General features: G+C 31.0%; 1 protein-coding gene across 1 annotated transcript in view; it reads left to right on the forward strand.

Moving 5' to 3' along the window:
* Nucleotides 1-10,657: 10,657 nt before the first annotated feature.
* The window catches only part of LOC134697856 (uncharacterized), a 109,574-nt gene continuing 97,366 nt past the window's right edge, over nt 10,658-22,865 (forward strand). Inside the window, exon 1 of the mRNA XM_063560144.1 lies at nt 10,658-10,702. The gene's annotated coding sequence lies outside the window, so the exon portion shown is untranslated. The remainder of the gene's footprint in view (nt 10,703-22,865) is intronic.

Here is a 22,865-nt window from a genome sequence, read left to right on the forward strand (position 1 = left end):
TGAACATATGTGAACATCTAAGCATTCACTTTCTTCTGGACTGTGTCGGTCAGTTGTGTGCTCTTTTAATTTATTTCGAGTTTTTTGTTGCACGGGTTGTGATTTAGAGCTTAATTGTGTGGAACAAAAACTGATTGGTGTGCTACATGTATTTCCTTGTGTACTCACTTTGCTACTACATGTAAGAATGTTTGGTAATTCTAAGTACGAGTGGTGAAATGATGTTCTGGAAGTTATTGTGTTCATAGCTAATTCGTCTATTTCATTGTATACACTTTCGATACCCTCTTCATCTTTGGGTTGGGCATATTCCGTTTCTTTTGTCTTTCTGGCATTGCCTTTAAGTGGATTGACGGACATATTACAACACGTATGCAACACACCAAATAAAACTAACAAACCGAGAAGTATGATAATAACAATTAACATCTGTTCCCACGATGTTATAGCTGAAAGTTGACAAAAACAAAATAGTCAATATATACATGATATAATTTCCGATGTAACCATGCCTACATTAAATGCTTTATTTGGTCAAGAATTAAATCTTATTCCATGCAGTCATATTTTGATTTGATTCTAAACTAGCCATTATCCGAATTCCTATAGTTGAACTGTTTTGATATCAAAATGTTGCAATTAACATTCGAAGAGGACTATTTTGATATTGTAGTATAACATGAAAGAAGAAATACTCAATACACTATTTATTTTTGCAATATTTCTGTGTGATGAATACCCCTTATAGAAAAGTTACTAGACAATTTATAAGTATTCAAAGATAAGAATAACATGCTCCTGTTCATATCATTCTTGTAAACTTCAATGGCATTTAACTTTTTGCCTCTCACATATCATATTATTCGAAAAGTACCTGTATCTGTCACAATTGTTTTTATTTTACCCATTTATTTTAATTTATATTTTCATTTATTCATGCACTCAACGACCGTACACAAGTATCTTCACATGTGTCGAACACTGCAGCAAGGATTTGACAAAGATAATAGCAAGATCATCAATCACAAAAATTATCGAAACTAAAGATTTATCATAAAACCAGTGTAGTGAATATCCTTAATAAATACAATATTGTTTTCTAACGATAAGCTTTCTAACTAAGGACAGACACATGAACATATGAAAATCAGAAAACGCCCTGAATGTACATCAAAACATGGATGAAAAGTACACACTAGAAAATACATTTATTTTATTTTAAAAGAACATGTATTTCTAATAATGGTAACATAAACAACTAAAAATGAGGTTTAAACACTACGTTAAAGCACACATTATGATACCTCATCACCAAATATCAAAGTCATGACACACAAATATTTTAAATATGGATGTACAAGTCTTCTGATTGGCTAAAATTTTGTTGTTGATCAGCTCATTGACATAATTTTGGCATGTGATAATGACGTCATCAACGTTGTTCGATGATTTTAAAAATGAGTTAAAAGGAATAGTTGTACTATGTTTTCTATTTATTCGAAATAACCTCATTAACTAGTAGCGGGCGTGGGTGCAAACGTTAAAATAATGCGTTAAGCGAGTTATTTACTGTGCACCAAAATTGTATATGTTGCTTCTCCATAGACACGTCTTATTATTATTACAAATATGATTTACACAAGACATTTTTTTTTTATAAATCTTACTGTTAACTATTATAATGATAACTCGTTCTTAAATATTCGGTTTTTACATTATATCAACATTTCACTGTAAAGTTGTATTGCCTATACTTTAGTATTCTACTTTGTTAAAATTATCTCCCCATTACGCCAGTTCATTTTAACAATGGTAGAAACGCAATCTATTGTAGGGATGACGCGCTGCCAATTTTGCTCTTGGAAACATATAAATTTATCCACATTGCACCATTACGATCCTAATATGTCTGTTGTATTTTAAAAGACAAATGTATCAACATGCTAATGAGCATCAGTTAATGATCTTGCCAGAACTGAGTCAACTTAAAACTATTGTCTGATCGGTTGTCAGGTGGAATTTTCGAAAATTCATAAACATTTAAAAAATAATTCTAATTAAATATTACGTTGAAAAGCAGACAAGATTTTTTTAGTGGTTGAAGACTGTAAACCCTAGTTATCAAACACAACAAATTATAATTTTTCGAAGATATGCATTTTCATCATCCAACTTGAAAGACTATCGTAAAGTACTTTTAGTACAAAATAGTTATTAGAACACACCTACTCTGTTTTTGTGATTCATTGGATAGGTATTACACTAGACCCATATAGTTCATCTTATAGTACTGTGATTTCTTTTGGTTATAAAGTCAACCTGTGCATGTAGCTTTGATATATAAAAATGATAGAATCTGAACCGAGACGATGTATGAAATATTCTTGCATTGGACGATATCAAGACAAAATAATAAACACAAACACGCCCTTACATAAAAAAGTGCACTCAATTTTCTCTTTTCGATACAACAGTTACCCTTTTTGGGAAATTTTTCTTGAGTCATATCAACGAAGGGCAGACACGAAAATTCCTGAACTAATAGATTGCTATGTTTCCGTCCGTGGTAATTTTTTTTTAAATCTGAGGTTATTCATTTTCTACATCCAACTTGAAAGATACCCATGTCGTCGACTTGATTTCTAATTGTTCTGCTCAACTTTGTAGTAGATAATTTGAAAACTTATGCAAATGGTGTTTTTAAAATAAAACATCTCGTAAATGAAAAAAAAAATGTCATTTTATTTGTTTCTATTAATTTTTAAAATTTTGGTCACTATAGCATGTATAGTAAACATTACAGTAAGCATTCATCGCCTTCTCTAACAAAGAGCTTCGATTCTTTTGTTTTATTTCAACCGGGTTTCCGCCTGTATTGTTGGTGTATAATACGATATATACTATATTGAAAAAACAAACGCTTGATAACTTTTTACATCACTAATTTATTATTTAAGCATGTGTCATACAAAACTTAAGTTGATATCATTTAGAGCTATTTATTACAAGTACAAACGTCGTAAAGCTGTTTAGTTTCTTTAATATTGCAAGTTGTTACTTGTAGAGTATATTAATTTCGCTTTTGTCAACAGAGTTGTTTTATTTACTTAAACACTGTTTTGGTAAACTTGCCTTCTTTTGCCAAATTGTGAATGGTAGTTGTAAATATTGTAGTAATACCTGCAATTGAAGAAAACAGTTTAAATAATTAAAAATATAACATTCAATTCAATTTAATGATCTGCTACATTTAATTCAGTAAAAGATCAAGGTATTTTAGTGAAATAAATTTGTGTTTTCTTCAATAAATGTCTGGTTTGCGTATTTTTAACTAATAATGCCATGTTAGTTATGGTCCAGTTTTAATCCAAACAATAATAATAATGGGTGTCATTTGCACTCATTTAAACATGTCAAAACAGTCATGAAGAGTCTTTCGATTGGATAAATAAAGTAGTTGTGTACAGGAAAATGCTAATACAAATTATATGGTGGTTGTTGCTTTAGTGGACTATTACATAGTTATAACTTATATGCTTACCAGTTACATGTGTTCCTTCTCTATCAGAGATGCAACCGTATATATGATGACACCTGCAAGAGAAAATGAACAACCTATAAAACATTTGATAGCTAAAATAGTATTAAACCACAAATTATACAATCTTATGTAATCAATTAAATAAAAAATTGCATTAATATTTCAGAATTAAGCGATGCTCTAGATTTAAGATTGGTTGCTAAACAAGAGTTGTTTAGTTTATTCTTTAATTCTTAGGCGATTTTGTTGCGGCTTACCTCATAGGAAATGGCATGTATGCTAAAGTCTGCATCATACGAAATGGCATCTATGCTAAAGTCTGCATCATACGCTTACATTATCGCGATTTTTGTCGTCGATAATGCCAATGGTTTCTTTTCTTTCTTTTTTGTATTTAATATCTTTAATCTTGTCTAGCATTTTAATTTCTATTTCGAATCTCCTGTTCCTAATTACTTGACTACGTGTGAATAATGTCCTTAACAGAAAAAAAAGTTCGTCAATTATGCGCGCCTTTATGACATTGATTACCAGATAGAGGGGATTATCTGTGTTCCTGCACTATCAAAGCTCAACAAGCGTCTTTGTGATAATCATTATGTAGAATTATGGTCAACAAATGTGTATGACCTAACATTTTCCCTTCTACCTACCGTGCAAAGGCTTACTAGCCAATTAAGGTCGTTAAAAATCACCAGCTAATTAGTAATTAGAACTTGATCCTAATGAATATGAATCAAAAGGGAAGAAAGTAACGATTCCATCACATGCACGAATGATGTTTTCATTTCAACCAAAGTTTTTGACAGAAATGCAACGAAATGAAAGAAATTATGTGAATGAAAAATTTACACTTTGAAAAATTTAAAATGAAATGCCCATTCAAGTCTCCAATTTTAAAATTTTAAAAGGTTTTTTTAATTGATTTTTCTTGATTTTTTTTAGACTTACCTTTCATTATCGTTACAGAAACACGTCTCTCCACATTTTTCGCCATATTTGCTGTTACGACATGGTTGACATTTAGAACCATCGGATGTAAATCCGAACTCACACACTGAAAACACAGAGTTTCATTAATTATAGAACAACTTTTACTTTTTTTTTTTATCGTTGCTGTATTTTAAAAAAAATTAAGATAAGGCAAGTCTAATATCTAAAGAGAAACGTTCATACATTTGGTAAGTGGTTGCGTAATCGTTAGTTAGCCCACAATTCAACCCTTATTGCTGTTTCTTTTTCGTTTAATTGTGCATGTGCTGACGTCCATGATCATGAATGCCCAATATCTTTTCTAGTTAAACAAGTAAGGAATACTACACCATTGAGGATCTAAAAACGGAACCAAATGCTAATTTCCAGAAAATCTCCTTTCTAACTTATGTGAGAGGGTTTTTTTGGAAAAGGGAGAAGGGGGGGGGGGGGGTTTAAATTCAATTTTGATTGATGACTTATAAGTAATGCTAGACAATTTTCAACAATATTTTAGACAATTGAAAATGAATAAAAGGATTAACGAATTAAGTACATATAACTTTCTTTCATCTATTTTTGAATTTCCTGTTCTTTGACGATGATCACATAGCTTTATGATATGTGATTCCTAGATTGTTTGTGATAGAAAATATTTCACATACCTTTACATGTGTTATTTGTGCCTTTTGGTTCAAAGTTGCGACAACAGAATACTGTTTGAACGGAATTGCCCTCTGACGTACTGGAGAATAAAATAACGAATTGTTTCAAAAATCATTCTTCCAACCTCAGTAAAATAACTCCACACTGATGTTTTACAGCCATTTGCAAATAATATATTAAATTCTGCAATTCACCGATTTGAAAAGTTATTGCTTCGTGTTATTTTTTTTTATGAAAATATGTACTTCTTCATTGTCTATAAACTCATCACAGATACCAGGATTAAAATTATATGTTTACGCCAGACGCGCGTTTCGTCTACAGAAGACTCATCAGTGACGCTCGAATCAAAAAATGTTAAAAGGTCAAATAAAGAAACGAAGTTGAATAACAGTTAGGACCAAAAATTCCTAAACGTTTTGTCAAATGTATCTTATTTTTAGCAGGACAAGATTTTGTGGTGATCTTATTTCAAACAGTAACTCAGTCCGATTGGAATAAACTTTGCTTTTAATAATTCGAACACTACTAGTTTACCTTTGCAATCAAGCATTGCACTGGTATTAAACACATCCTAGATGATAACATACATGCTGTATGCGTTATACATATAATAAAGCATATGATTAATATGCACATGTTCAATTAACAATAGTATGTTCTTAACGTCTTTATTTGTCACAGAATATATGTAATATAAACATTTATAGAAGTCCATACATAAGTGCAATGGATAATTGTTTTCCAAACAATTGTTTCACGTAGTTTATCGTTGCTTCTTTGTATTCAAATATGAAAACATAATAATGGATTTACAACATAATTTTTTATGTAAAAAAAATTATCATAAACATTTGTAGTACAAACACGAGTGCAGCGGATTTGAGTAACTGTTTTACTTGTTTATTTTTTTTTTTCATTTAGAAGAAACTTTCACTTAGTGTTCTTCAACTGTTCCTTGTCTTTAAGGTTTGGAAAATTACCCAAACAGCATTTTTGCACAAAGTAAAAGCTATGAAAACTGTTGTGTAAGGTCTTTGTATCAGGCCCGAATTAATGATTACATACCTAGTGCATTTAGTTTGTAGATTTAATTTTGTTATGCACAACCAAATTACAATAGAAAAAAAAAGTACAATTAGATCTTACCTTCTGTTTCGAAAGCATTGTCCGTTGGTAGATAGCTGACATTTGCATATTTTGAAAAAAGAAACTAGAAAAAAGCAAAAAGCGACCTCATTATACATGTCAGAATTTCCGAATATCCTGTTTTAAGTAAGTACGGATGGAAGTGATGAATGTAAAATTGTGCTTGTTTTATCTAATCAATATAAAAAAGTTGGAAATTCTATTGAATTAGGTCATTTCTACCAAATTTTCGTTTTCATAAAAAGGCAAATTATAGAGATTTACATATTATCCCAACAACAACAATCATCCACAACGACTACTTCGATAAAGAAAAGAAAGACCAACAAACAACATTGATAAAAAAAGGCATACATTTGTATCAATTACAAAATGTCTAACTATGTCACTGTCTGTTTTCGTGTTGTGCCTTTAAACCATTTTTCTCAGATTAAGGGAGTAATTAATCAATAACAAATCAAACATGTTTGTCCCGCCTTTTTGCAGTTAATGTTTGTAATGTGTTGTGATTTCGTTGATTTGTTAAACCTTATGCTTACGGGGCTAAATGTAAGTGATAAACTCACCAATGACGACTGCACGCCTGAAATTGCTTGTATCTACCATGTCTACATCACAAACAATTTAGTTCTGTTTACAAATTGCCTTACCTTAATATTTTTCAAAACCAGTGTCCGTCTGACTAAATTTGACAACTACAAACAATGAAAATATGTACCAAATGATATTGGCGGACGTAACATGGTTTAGTTTTACTTTTAGTTTGTAACCTGAATTTGTTTTTTTCTCTATCGATTTACAAATTTTGAACAGCGGTATAATACTTTTGCCTTTATTTATAGTGCCATGCATCTGAAAAAAGATACATAATACAAAATATCAATTATGAAACTAGTCCTTGACAACAATTTTGTGACTGCAAATCAAAGGATAAAGTTACTGTTTGTGTGAATATAAAGCTTTGCAAATTTTTGATGAACTTGCGGGGGTCATAATCATTTCAATAAAACAGTCTTAACTTGTAAGTTTATCGTTCTAACTATAACTGAATTGTTATTTTGCATTTGATCATTTATTTCCAAATCACTTTTCGTTTAATTTAACATTAAAGTGTTTTTGTATTCTGAAATACAATCCTCTTTGTAACTAGTGATGGCTGCAGATTTTCAAAGTGTGTACACTTGATGACCTGCTCCTCATCCGTATGTGTATTATTGCCGGGTGGAGAAAAGGTAAAAAAGTCGACCAGAATTTGACACACCAGTTGCATACTATTATATTATGTTCGGAATAGCATATTTATATATACAAGTAATGTTCTTAATTATTTGAAATCAAAAGTTGCCAAACAAAACGAAAAAAAAAATGTGGTATGATTGCCAATGAGAAAACTCTCTACAAGAAACCATCTGTTTTCCTATGATGATCAATTGCAATCGGGTGATGATAAAAATAACGTTACTTATTTGATCGTGCTGTTTATAAATATTAAAGGAGATGTTTATAATTTGGAGCACCAGTAAACACAATTACACTGTGGTTTTGATTGGGTTTTCAAATCTGATTACCATTCATATTTCATAATTTTATAATTGCAAAAACATAAACATGCAAAGTCAGAATATCATATATTGAAGGCTGTGTTTTAAGTTAATTCATAAGTGTAGTTAATACTCATTGATGCCATCATCATTATGTACTTTTTCTTCATTTTGATAATACATTGATCAACCAATAACTATCTAACATTTGTAGATAATTCAGTTAAGCATTACTGCTGAATTGATAACAGTTACTATAACATGCATTAGTTATTTAATTTATGCCAACTGGTCCGAGCACACAGTCATTTCATATTGCATTTCTTTTAGACATTACATGAAGATTTTAAAAAATATCAACCAGAGTTTTCTAAATGATATTTTTCAAGTGTGTTGCACTACTTTTGGGACAAATTAGTATAGGTCAGTGCTAAGCCGGTCCATCATATGATATGGGTTTGAGATTGTTACACAAGTTTCTACGGATCTACATAAACATTTTCTGTGGTATATGAAAATAAAAGATTTTACATGTAGGTAGTTGAAATAAATGTCATTTTGTTAATTTTCATATATAAGAAGAAGTTGCCAAATATTTATAACAATGAATTTCATTGTTTTTCTTATGCACAGAATGCTTGACCCGTATTTGGGGATTTCCCAAACCAGGTTATTTTTAGAAATGTAAACAAGGTACAATGTTTTTACAACAACTCGTCGTCAGAACATAGGGAATAATTCATAGTTTGCTTTTTTTTCTCATTTTATATTCTACTAATATTTTTATTATAGTATATACAGTTTTCATCATTTAGAAAAATAATCATAATAAAGATATCTTTACTTTCAACATTAGCGATCTCAAAGTTCTTCTTGTTATAGTTAACATGTTTCAGAAAATGAAAGTGATTTTCAAACCTCTCAAATATCCACTTGGCGTCTGTTAATACTTGTAATTTTACTATAACCAAACAGATTGAAATTACAATTGTCAGCTATTACGAAAATAATAATTTGCTATCTGACGCTTTATGATTTTTAGTTGTAGTAAGAAGCAGTGTTATAGTATGTCGTATACCCAATGAACACATGAAGGGGATATGGAGTAAATGTACATTAGACAATAGTAATACGAAAACATGATAAAACCCAAATATGGAACGTTTTAATTGTTGTACCTTATATTTATATCCCCATGAGGCATTCGACAATGATCAATATTTCTCATGACTGATAGAAGGTTCACGTGACCTTTGAATTGGTTTGAGCAGAATTCATTGTTAAATAGCAAACAAAGCTACATTCATATTGTTATGACTGTTATTAGTAGTTGATACTTCACCAAAAGCGCATACAAATGAAAACATTATGTCTAGGATTTCTAAACCTTTACTAAAAGGGATATTTTGAAATGTGTGTGCCTTAAAGATTTTAATATCTTTTGTCAAACGAAGTTGGGACAGGGATTTAGTGTTCCATCTGTCCATCGTAGAGTTAAGGTCCATCTATCTAGCGTAAACATATTTATTTTTAGTTTATTTGGAAACAAGTTATTTCAATCATATAAATGCCTTTCCACTTTGCGGAAGCGAATGCTGCCAAAAAAAGGAGTTGGCCTTCTTGTTTTCCAAATCTACAAGGGTGTCCTTTGCGTGCAAAAGATGTTGATCTCTTTTAACACGGTTCAACCATTTATCGTCCCCTTCCGATGGACTATCATCGTTTCGCAAGACCCCACTATAAATAGTGTCAAGGGAGAGCTGGAACGGGAAGTGGTCCTGATAATATTAATAAGGTTATTTCGACTTACTGATTACATTTTGCGTTAGAGTCCATATTTGAAATAAAACTCGTGGGGATATAATATGTTGTCAGTAGATGGGTCTGTAATATTGAGAACCGAGGGTCCTAAAATATGTCATTTTGACAAAAACTTCATTGATGGGAAAATGAGATGAAAGTCCATATATGAAATGCACCTTTATTTACACAAAAAAACATCCACATTTCCGGCCCGAAAATTTGGTGCGTGCACCAGTTTAATCTCTTGTATCAACATGTTATCGACTATAACTCCTCATATGGACAATTTTGAGTGACGGCAGTCTTGAAAACGTTTACACCTTCCGAAGTGCTTATTTTTAACCTTTTTCAGCTGGACAAAAACACTACTTTACTTTAAAATTCATGACCGAAAATTGTTGGCAGTATCATTTTACCGCCCTAAATGCTATTTTAGGCATAACACATGGAAAAATAAATTTGGAAGGGTAATAAAAAAAAATGACAAGAAACACACTATTCACATTAGGACTATATTCGTGGAAAACGGGACAACGAAAATCAAAATGCCGATAATTGTGTACTTGGACTAACTTGTTACGAAGTCTATATTTTCCATTTTTTCACATTTTGGTTTAACGAAATTTATATAAGGAAGTATCCAAATTAATTTATTCTAAGTTATAAAAAACATTTTTGAGTTGCTTATCGTTTAAGTACCTCTACAATTAAGTTTCTGGATATCCTTTAACATTAAAGGAATTGTTGTGGTCTTGAACTATATAATTATGAAGTTCCACCAGAATGGAGGATATCTTAATATACAAGGACCTTCTGAAATAATTGACCAGTTATTAATCTTAATATCTTGAAATGTTTAAGGGCGACCTTAAATATGTTACTTTTTAAATCGACAACCTATACGTTATCTAACCGACTTTTCGACAAAAAATGTTGGTATGCACACACATACATGACCTTTAAAAAGTGTAGCCTACCTTTTACCTGTAATTTAAACGTTAGAATATTCATAAGCGGGAAGAAGATAAAGGTATGGCGCTATCATGTCTATCTATTATGTTAAAGGGGATTGTTACTAAATATATTTACACATCCATATATACACATATTTATATAGTTTACACCTATCTAATAATAGACTTATATAATTCAAACAGATACTATCTTGTTGTAAATATTTAAATGTAATTGATTGAACTTAATCATTTGACGTATCATTGTGTTCAACTAAGTGCAGATAGGTGAAACGGCAATCTTGTCAGTTTTTAAATCGATATCTTTTAACACTTTCACAATATTCTATATTTTTCATTACATACTACATTTTAAGTGATACGTTTTAAGTTACTGTATACGTTTTGCGCTAGACTATATACAAACCTTCGTTATTGTTTACAGGTCATATGTAAACAACAACATAATATATAGTGTCGTTGCATCAAGATCAAACGAATATTCATTGTTGAACATACTCAAACTCACGAATCTCTGTTCGTTTCAAAAGTTTTTTTATGAGAATTGAAATCAGTGAAATTAAGACTTTTTTTTCGGAACTCATGCACTTTCGTTCCAGAAAAACAATGCAAATCTAGCAATAAATACTTCTTGTAATAAATATTCCCTTATATGAATATACTATATGTTTTAAAAGCAATATTTTCTACACCGACTTATTTAAGTAATGTAAATGAAATACTTTCAAATAACGTACGACAAATTCAAGAAGAAATCGATGAACACATATTCATATTTCATTTAGAGGTTAAGACGATGAATATATATACATTATATAGCCACACTTTGATTATAAGCCCTACTCTGAAATCTTTTTAAGTAAATTCGTATTATCCCCTCACATAAGAAAACCTCATCATGTATATATCAAGCTTAATAATTTGGTATGCCGGTCTATTCAATTCAAAAACTGTCATAAATTAAACTGACTCATCAAAATGAAACTATTGAAGAAGGCTAGATTTCATATACATACATTAAATACTTGCGACAAATCACAGAATATACATAATGGTATTTGTGTCGTTGGCTGTTGTCTCTCTGTCTGTTAATGTATTTTATTTAAAGTCATAATTGGTTGTACGAGCCGACAGCGTATATGTGATGGGAATTGTGTGAAGTATTGAATTGATGTTTTCGAGAAATTTCCGATATACATTTTATGTATTAAACTATTATTAATCAAATAATAAAACAACAAAGAAAAACATAAACATGCTGGTTAAATAAATGTGAAAATAAAAGACACAGACTCTCTTTAAAATTAAATACATTTTAATGTGCGTATTGTTGTGCGTTTACATTGGCTATAGGTAAAGGGGAGGGTTGAGATATCATCAACATGTTTAACCCCGCCACAATTTTACGCCTGTCCCAACATATGCCCAAGTCAGGAGCCTCTGGCCTTTGTTAGTCTTGTATGATTTTTAATTTTAGTTTTTTGTGTATAATTCGGAGTTAAGTATGACGTCTATTATCACTGTACTAGTATACATATTTTGAGGGGCCAGCTGAATGACATCTACGGGTGCTGGAATTGCTATATTGAGGACCAATTGATGGCCCTCGGCTGCTGTCTGCTCAATGGTTGTGTTGTTGTCGCTTTGACACATTCCCCATTTTCTTTCTAAATTTAACATACATGTTCACGCATCCAAAATATTACTTGATTTGTATTGCAACTTGAATAGATACGGCTTTTATATGTTCTGTACAGTCTGTTTTTTATCATCATTACGAAGGTAAAATGGTAGTCTCGTTCATTAAAAACAGCACAACAAAATAATACGTGATTGGTATTTTGGACAGTTAATTCATTGCACATCGTAAGAAATAAAAACATAAAGAATGATCACGATCTTGAAAGTTATTTGCATGACCTTCTGTCTTAAGTCATCTGAAATGTCGAAACAAAGTCTTTACGTGTTGCAATCATTAACAAGTTTCTATTAACGAATTAAGAGAGAATGTGGAACACACATCGCGATGATATCAACGTAAAGATTGAAATCAAAATGTGAATAATTGTTTTCTCAATCAATGTTTTTTTCAAAAATATGTACATCTCTTTTCTTCCAGCATGACTTCTAGACTTTTGCAGACAGTTCTGTTGGTATGTCTATATGTTTTCTAGTTATAACTTTTGAAATTTTTAATCCATATATATTATGTATACGTCATAGGTTATGTTTAAGAACATGTGGGTTTATAGTTTGTATATTTGTGCAATAATGAGACAAAATCACTAAACGAAACTTTAAGCGTCAATTTCTCGAAGATAGTGTCTAAGGATGATACATCACAAAACATGAAAATAATTAAGTTTAAGAATTATATCACATACTCACTGTATTTAAATAAACATACACACATAAAAGTTGGCCAGTCAACATATTTAGGTTGATGCCTCTGCTGGTGGACATTTCGTCCCCGAGGGTATCACCAGCCCAGTAGTCAGCACTTCGGAGTTGACATGAATATTAATTATGTGTTCATTTTTATAAATTTCCTGTTTATTAAACTTTGAATTTTTCGAAAAACTATGGATTTTCTTATCCCAGGCATAGATTACCTTAGCCGTATTTGGCACAACTTTTTGGAATTTTGGATCCTCAATGCTCTTCAACTTTTGTTTGTTTGGCTTTATAACTATTTTGATATGAGCGTCACTGTCTTATGTAGACGAAACGCGCGTATGGCGTACTAAATTATGGTACCTTTGATAACTATTAGGTAACATAAATATGAATGATGATATTAAGCTGATTTATTTTTGAATAAGATAAAGAAATAACCTATCGAAATCAACAACATGCTGAAGGCATTACTGGGTAACTACATATGTATGTAACCTGTTGATAGGAATAAGACATGCACCTATGCAACATACTATAATTTGCCAGTAGCAATTCAAACGCTCCTGCAGAGCATATACATTTATTGAATGGCTTATTTGTTCTCATCGTTATATGCATGCAAAAATTGTCATCAATTGAAAATGAAATAAACAAATATATATCAAGTTTTATTTTTTTCTCATTAAGCATAATTATTATATTCTCCTATTAAATTAGGAGGTACAAGTATTACGTATGACAATGATACTTTGTTATTAACTGCAGATTACTGTATTGCGGGAATCAATGTCATATAAATTATACTGCCCAAGCGATATACAACGTAATATAAGAGCAACTATGTATTGCAATAGAAGTGAGAGTTATCTTTGTTTGTACGATGACAACACGAAGCACAATAGAGAGTCATGTGGAAATAAGCCTGAGTTTGAAATACCTGGTAAGTTAAAACAAAAGGCTATCCTATGTGTTAAATTGTAAAAGGAAGCACAATTAATGACGTTTACAGTATAATTAAGTTCGTTTGTTTTAAATGTTATCATCTAGTTAGAACATGCAACGTTCACTGAATTCTATGTTCATGACAATAGCAACACTATTTATAAAAAAAAACATATACTTTTCTTGTATTTCATTTTGTTTTGTCAAACGGCAAAGTAAGCTTTTCTCATCACTTGTCCGTTGTCCGTCGCCGTCTGTCGTCGATAACTTTTACAAAAGTATTCTCCTCTGAAACTACTGGTCTAAATTTAACCACACCTGGTCACACTAAGTATTAGGGTGTCTAGTTTGAAAAAAAAAGATATCCAATGACCCTGCCTGCCAACCAACATGGGAAACATTGCTAAAAAAACATAGTGGATAAACGCAGTTTATGGATTATATCTGAAAATCTCATATAAACAGAAAAGTATAACGTTTGCGTTATTTCATGTATCAATTGTAAAAAAATAATATCAGGTTAGCATCAATGGCTCCTTGGTGCCTCTTATTTTAAATGTGATTCTATGTATTCAATGTTCATATCCAAATCATTATATTCTTATTAGGATACAAGTTTATAATTGTCGGGACATTACAAGGAGTTCCATGTGACAGCAATAGGTATCAACCGTTTAGATTTTGGACAAATGAGAATTCTAAATGTGTGTTCAAAACTTCGAAATGTCATGGTATTGGACAACTTATGTACAACAAAGGTACAAGTACTGAAGACACGGCATGTAGATGTGATTATGCAAATGGCTATGATTTCGTCATTAAACCAAGAAATCCATGTATGTGTTCGCCGGAGAAGGAAGATTGTACATGTTACTTTCGGAAATGTTCTGTTGGAGGAATTCTTACTCCAGGTAAGGGTCATTGTTCCTATGACTGTCCAATTTTTATGATGGGCTAGTTTATTTTTATTTAAGTAACTGCCCACCATAATTCAAACTAGGCGAATGTTAGCAATAACAGGCAATTACACAACCTTCAACAGTGAGCAAAAATCCATAAAAAGTCCCCGCATAAACAATTCCTCATGCGAGAACCAGCGACCAAATTCATAAGTAGAAAAAAGACCTTGGAAATTTGTTCAACAAAAATAGACAAGAGTAGCTCTTGAAAAGCAATAAACAAAAATCAATTATGAGAAACAGCAATAACTGACAATAACATGAATAATGCAATTAAAGATGTTATAACAAATTACATTGCTATGATATCAAATAAGGAATAAGAAAAGTTAAAACGTTTCATTTTTGTAAGTTATTTTTATATCAAACTGATTTGAAAATATATTTCAGATGCTTTCCAAAAAAGTAATGCTTATTTTATTTTTATTTATTTTTACTTGCCATTAATCATTAGTTTTCACATACATTTGTAATTAGTAGAGTGATCATATCTTGTTATCATGACTGAATATCATTTTAATTTACTGCATACTACTTTTTATGATATGCTGTAGAAGTGTAGTTTTTGTTTTGTTTTGGGGTTGTTTAGATGAAGTTGATTCATGATTGAGTTTTATACACGTTCCATTATACTAATAGTTTAACAACTTCACATCATTTTTGTTTTAGATAAAACCAATGTATTTCTTGTTTTGATTATGTTAAGATGATGTTTGCTTTCAAACAAATTAAAAAAAAATATGAATTACATGTACATAATGAAGGCTCTTCTTTGAATAGTAATACTTTAAAGTAGATGATAGTCCAAGTAATATACATTTCTTTAATTATTTTTTTTTTAAAACAGTGTTAATTCAAAATAAGTCTACATATAAGGAATTACATATTAATACTTCTGTAAAAAAAACACCTTAACTTTGTATTTGCATTTCTTTGCAATTTTGTAAAACGATTTTTGATATTATAACTGTCAAAGGTCGAAAAAATAACGTCACGAATGATTTACCGTATATTTTGCACATTTTATTTCATAGATTATGATTGTGTTCCGCCTACAACGCAATGGAACTCATCATTTGAATGTCGATTGAAAGACAACACAGAGTAAGTTATATTTGCCATGAAATCTTTGCATTCTTTATTCTTTTAAGTCTAAAAAAAGGGCATGGAATGACACTCATTGAAATATGCTGTGTTTAAAAAAGAAATTGGACAAGAGTTGCTTTTTTAATTGAGAATTAACAGAGAAGGGATGCTACATATACAAAGAAGCCATCAAAATAAAATAAAAACGATGCTTAAAACAATAACGACGGTATTGAATTTAATAACAATAAAAAAAAAATTCTACGTAAAAAATGGCTGAAGTAATTTAGAAAAATTACAATTGTTGTCCATTCGTTTGATATGTTTGAGCTTTTCCTTTTGCCATTTGATTAGGAAATTTTCGTTTTGAAATTCCCTCAGAGTTCAGTAGTTTTGTTATATTTGTCTACCTTATACACATACATTTACAATGTGAAGTGAACAGTAAACTGGGGGTGATCCAAATGGCTCCACTTTGATGTTGATTCTCTTTATTTCAAAGTCGATGTTGAATATTTTTATAACTCTTATATTAAAATTAGAATGATTTTAGCAAATTGCTAGCTTTCATATATTTAAATTTAAGCTAGATATATCAATAACATAACAAGTTATATTTTGGGTTGCAAAATCTTTCAATTTGAGCTACGTTCATCTTGACTACTGGTAGTACTGTTTAGTTGATTATTCATACTATTCTTTAAAATTGTAGAATAATTAAAGATCTAATTCAAACGGTTACCATAGATGAGTCCGGTGCTACAAATACAGGTAGATAAATCATTATGTAATGAATTATAAAACTAAAAGATCCAATGGACTAACATCACTCATCTACCTGAAAATTGTAACATGACAATTATTGACAACAAAGACAGTTATTTAAAAAAAAAAACGATTATAAGTGAGCCTTAGTTCAAATCTAGTATACCTTGAATAGTTTTAAGGACAATGGCAAAACTCCAAAACATAGGACTTTTAATGATCTGTTTTTCTCATCTGTTTTCAAATTAAACACAATACGAAAAGATGATTATGTAATTTGTATTCGTGAGGGTCGAAATATTGTATAAATAAATACACGGCGATATTTATTCATTAAAGGATGCTTTAAAATAACAATAGTTTCTGAGGTACAGAGCTTGAATTTCCTTGCATGATTTTACTATTTTATTGAAAATTGCTGCTTGAAATAAAGTTATTGAATTAAAATTTCCATGTGAAGAAGTAATAAAATTGATAGTTCGAAAAGTTTATGAATGTCATCACAAGCAGGTTGACAGAAAAGGACTGTTTGTTTAACAAGGGACGAATTACATGATCCAAACAACGTAGCCACAATCCCGTTCTATCTTTTTCAAACTTTGTTTACCATACTAAAGTAATACCAGGTTTGTTTTTACTTCAATACCACAACGAGTATAATATAATTTTCTTTTTTTCGTTATGTGAACCATTGTGGACATGTTCACGCCTTAACGCTTTTTGAGTTTTACAATGACATTGGCTTGTTCTCAATATATCAGCACGAATATTTCATAGTTATTTTTGCCCTTCAATACCAGTCACGTGGTTGACGTTGTTTTTTTGTGGTTTTTAATGTGTTTGATGTTTAGCAGAACTATTATTTTTTAAATATCGTTTTCTACCTTTAACATTTTACTTTAATATTGTGTAGACATCGACTGTAACTAGTGCTTATGCTCAATGATACGAAATGAAACGTAACATGTATTCAGTTCAATGTATACTATTTTAATTTAAGTTTCTTGTGTACAATTTTGAAATTAGTATGGCGTTCATTATCACTGAACTAGTATATATTTGTTTAGGGCCAGCTGAAGAACGCATCCAGGTGCGGGAATGTTACGCTACATTGAAGACTTGTTGGTGACTTTGTGTTGTTGTTTTTCTATGGTCGGGTTGTTGTCTCTTTGACCCATTCCCCATTTCCATTCTCATTTTTTTTTTTGGAACTTAGAACTTGATTCTTCTAATCTGATATGTATCTGCACTATTATTCGTCTGTTTTTCAATTGTTTTCTGTTTGTTTTAATGATATTTTAGTAATCTGTTTTGCATTTATTACACATAATTTTGTCTATATTTTAGGTCGAATCTACGTCGTATTCGCCATTATATTTTGTTTGGCTTTTTGTATTGGTATGTATATCACTTATATTTGACCACAACATATACATTCAGATTCAGATATTTTCAAATATTTTATAACAAAAACTCTAAGCTACAACATAGCATAAACAAGAATTATCATTTCAATTAACAAATATGTTTTATGAAAGATATAAAGCTATGCATCACGAGTGTTAAAAGTCCAAATATAACAAACACATAGAGGCAATAGTTTTAACTACATGAGTCATGTTGCTTATTCCTGGTATACAGGTTGTGTGTGACAGAATTGAAACAAAATTGGGTATAACGAAATCGTAAAAAAAAATTAAAAATCTAGTGCATTTACTTGACAGTTCTTTTATTGTAGTGCTTTGTCTCAAATATTTGTAAGATCTCCAATACGCCACAAAACCTGAAATCAAACTGCAATTCCATTATATTGTGCTTGAACCTGTTCGACTGTTTTCAGTGTAACTGTTGTGAGTTCAATAGGTACAGATCTCATAAATGCATATATATGCTGAAATAAACCTACAAAACTTCGACAAAAAAAGGCCTGATAAAGATTGAACCCATTGTTAGCATGATAAAATGAAAAGCATTGCACAACATCAATAGTGTGCCAAATCCGATAAAAAAAAACATGTATGGAAGATTTTAAAGTTAAGGTAGCACTCCACAGTTAGAAAATAAAATTGAAAATGAGCCACAAAATGTTTACCCATCTCCTATTCCTGGATTTCTAATACAATAACTTTACTGTTTGTGTTGTATATGTGCATAAACCGATATCTTCCATAGATTTCATTTTTCAAAGTTAAAAGGATGAAAAATAATTCCTTTTATGTGTATCGATGCCAACATTCTGCATTTATTTACAATAAAATATTGCAAAAAGGGGTGTAAACATGTCACATATCCCCCAACATTTGGACCAAACTAGAATGTCAATGCCTTTGAGTGATATCTTTTTAGAAACTGTTCGCATAGATCTTCCTTGTGATCAAATAAAACATGGGTGTCTTTCGCCTCATGTTTTCGTAAAATCTAATCACAAAGTTCGTGCGACAAAAAGTTGGAAAAAAAAACATTACAATAATTGCCGGACCAATGTATGGTATGGGCATGCAAATACGGACTGTCATACAGAAAACAGCCTATATTACATGCATTACATAATATTGATGTTCATATAAACCCAATACGAAGGCTATTTTAGTACTCAGCTATCCAAAAATGAATTTTATTTCACACTAGCTCTCATATTTTAATAATCCACAGGGGCCAAAATGCACACCTAACTCTGGAGTACTAGTGCTACCTAAGATGAAGGATCACAGTTACACAATTATACTAAAAAATCTCATCATAGATACCAGGATTGAAATTTCGTTTCTGCGCCAGACACCGTGAATCCGTCTTTTACACTCAGTCTTTATTTCTACAAATATATTTTATTTGTTTTTGGCTTTTAAACGAATTTGTTTGTATTCACAGGTATGCTCATCTTTCTGCTGGTAGCATACTGCCCTCAACACCAGAGTAAGTCACTTACCTGAAATTGAAAATATTAGCACGAACACTAAATATTATTAAATGCTTGTTATGCGTAACCTTAAGTTGTTAATTTTTGTATTATTTGGTCCCTTGTGAGGAGTAATTTCCTTGGCAAATGTATCACATTTTACTTTTATATGATAGTTTGACAATGTACTAACGAGACTGAAGAAATAGTATAAACAGTACTGAATTTGCGGCAGTTGATAAGTCCTAAAAATAATTGAATGGCTGCAATTGAACGTTACATGTTAAAAGTAATCGTTCACTTTTATTTAGAAGCTGTTCATAACATATTGACCATATCAAATAAAAGAATAGATAAGTAATGACATGTATAACATTTTTTTTTTCTCAGGAAATAAAACATACGTATATTAAAAGATTGATATATCAAGAAATCATATCACATTGGGTTTGCTAGTTTCTGTCTTCGCACACATTAAACTTCTCTTTAAACTTAAATGTTTATATTTTTTCAACCGAAATTGAACGCCTACTTTAATCTTGAAATGAATGATATTTTACAGGCATTGATGACGACGATTCATGGTTCAACAAAGAAATTATGAACAGTTAGTATATTAACAATTTTATCTGATTTGATCCAATTGTAGTTCATCTACAAAAGACACGCGAATATCTCCTCGATTCACACAATAGATTGAACGATTTATTTTTCAAATGTGACGTCACTTTGTACGTTTACAATGGTTAAGGCTTTGGCCAACTCGGGTGTGTATTTTTATGTTCTGGATTAAGTTGTTTTATGTGATGTATCCGTTTATTCTGTAGTTATTCACCACATTAGTTTTGTCATGTATATCTTTACTGTTTGCAAAATTATAAATTATTCTAAATAATAAGGATGATCTTAGAAAATCCTCGCTGTATTGTGCACAACGTTTTGGAACTTCTGGTCCTCTTGAACTTAGTACTTGTTTTGGCTTTCGAACTTTTTCGAGCGTCACTGGTTAGTCTTGTGTGTGTCCTGTACCAAGTCAGCAAAATGGCCAATGTTATATTAACGTTCGTTTCTGTCTGTGTTACATTGTTTAATGCTGTTTTTCTATTGTGTGGTTGTTCTCCTCTTATATTTGTTTTGGTTTGTAACTTATTTTTTTTCAATCGATTTATGAGTATACTACTGTTGCCTTTATTTTTATTCGCAGATCCGATGCTCTTGTCTCAACATTATATCAATCCCTTCTTGGTTTTAAAAAATAGCAGTAAAAAAAAGGTACCTATCCTGAAATTAAATGCTATTAGATATTGTTCTTTTGATTACAAAATGACAAATATGTATTTATCGATATTTTGGGGGGACATGTGACTTAAAGATATGTTTCGTGCTATGGTATATGCACCACAAAATGTATCGTATATTAAATAACGTCTAAGGATGGGGACATTTATTCCGATGCCTCTTGTAGAAAAAGACGATCTCTGCAGGTTAAGAACTATTGCAACAACTATTTAGGAGGTCGATAGGAGCCTTGTTTGAAGGTTCGATTTCTATCCCTTTACAATAAACCCTCATTTTGCAGATGCAGTCTTAATTGGACCGATTATCATTCTGGAAGGCTATTATTACAGTAACCAACTACTATTTTATTAGCAATTTGTTTAGTCCGGAATATGCATTACATATTGACCACTGTATTTGATATCAACCAATCAATTATTCATGAAAAGAAAAAATGTCGAGCATTAAATTTAATCACTGTTCTCGGTGTAACACAGGCCTCTGTTTATTAAATTAAAAATGACGGAATTGACATGATGATAATGATAAGTTGATATGAGCTGTATTTGGCAAAACCTTTTGAATTAACAAGGAATCAATGCGCTTCAAATTATTTCGTGGTTAATTTTGCCTTTTAAACTTTTTTATTCGCGTTTCATTAATGACTTTTCTAAAGATAATGAAACCTGCGTCTGGCGTAAAAGCTCTTTATCCTGGGATCTTTGGTTTGTTTATTGATAGATATTAAAATCTAGCAAAGAGTTAAATCATAACCACACTGAACACCTAGGACAATTCTGAAATGAACTTATCTAATCAAATGCTCCAACACATCAAAATATTGATAACAACTGTCATATAACTGACTTTGTACAGACATTTTCTTATGTAGACAATGGTAGATTGATGTTATGTGTATGACAGTCGCATCAAATTCCATTATATTGACAACGATGCGTGAACACAACGAACAGACAAAATAGAAAAAAATGTAAAACAAAAGCAGGTGTATGTATTTTGTTGTACCATTTTGTTTTATTTACAGATATCCTAAATAAGGAAAAACTAAATTGGAAAGAGAAAACGGAAAAGTTTGTCAGTAAAAGAGCCACAAAAGTAATTTTGGAGATAATTCAGAACAACAACTGTTTATTAATAAGTGGGCCTCCAGGCGTTGGTAAAACGGCAAATGCATATTGTGTGGCCTTTGTTTTAGAGAAAACCCAAAAATGCATGGTAATTGAAGTAAATGCTTGTGATCTACATAAGTATGCCTTGTCAAGTATGAAGCAAGTGTTTATAATTGATGACGTTTTTTGGGAGATATTGCTGTGACACAGATTTCAGGCGTATTTGTTCCTCTTTAAAAACAGTTTTTGATAACCATGCTAACACAAAAATAATAATGACCTGTAGATCGCAGATATATCATTTGGTGCAGAATCAACTAGCTTTGGAGAATATCTCCTTTGAACATTGTGATTTTCTCTTAGATGAACTTCGGTTATCAGTTGATGAAAGAAGGGAGATAGGCGAGTCTTACATTAGAACTGGAATCATTAGTGAACTGAAAGATAAGGTGTTCATGTTATACAGCTTTTTTCCATCTCTTTGCATAATTTTTGCAGCTTGTAAAGAAAATGGAAACTTTTTTACATATCCTTCCAGTTATATAGCTTACGAAGTCAACACTATTAAACTGAAATCACATGAGACCTACTTAGTGTTAGCTCTGCTAGTTGTTTTAGACAATGTTGTCGAAGAAAATGTACTAGATGAACATAACGTTAATACTGACGTCATACTTAGCGATATAGTTAGAGAGTCAGGAGTTTTGCAAACTCCATCTAAAGGCTTATTGTTATCTTTCCTGAAATCATTAGATGGTACATTCGT

This window comes from Mytilus trossulus, chromosome 14, assembly GCF_036588685.1.
Source record: "Mytilus trossulus isolate FHL-02 chromosome 14, PNRI_Mtr1.1.1.hap1, whole genome shotgun sequence".
Taxonomy (NCBI): domain Eukaryota; kingdom Metazoa; phylum Mollusca; class Bivalvia; order Mytilida; family Mytilidae; genus Mytilus; species Mytilus trossulus.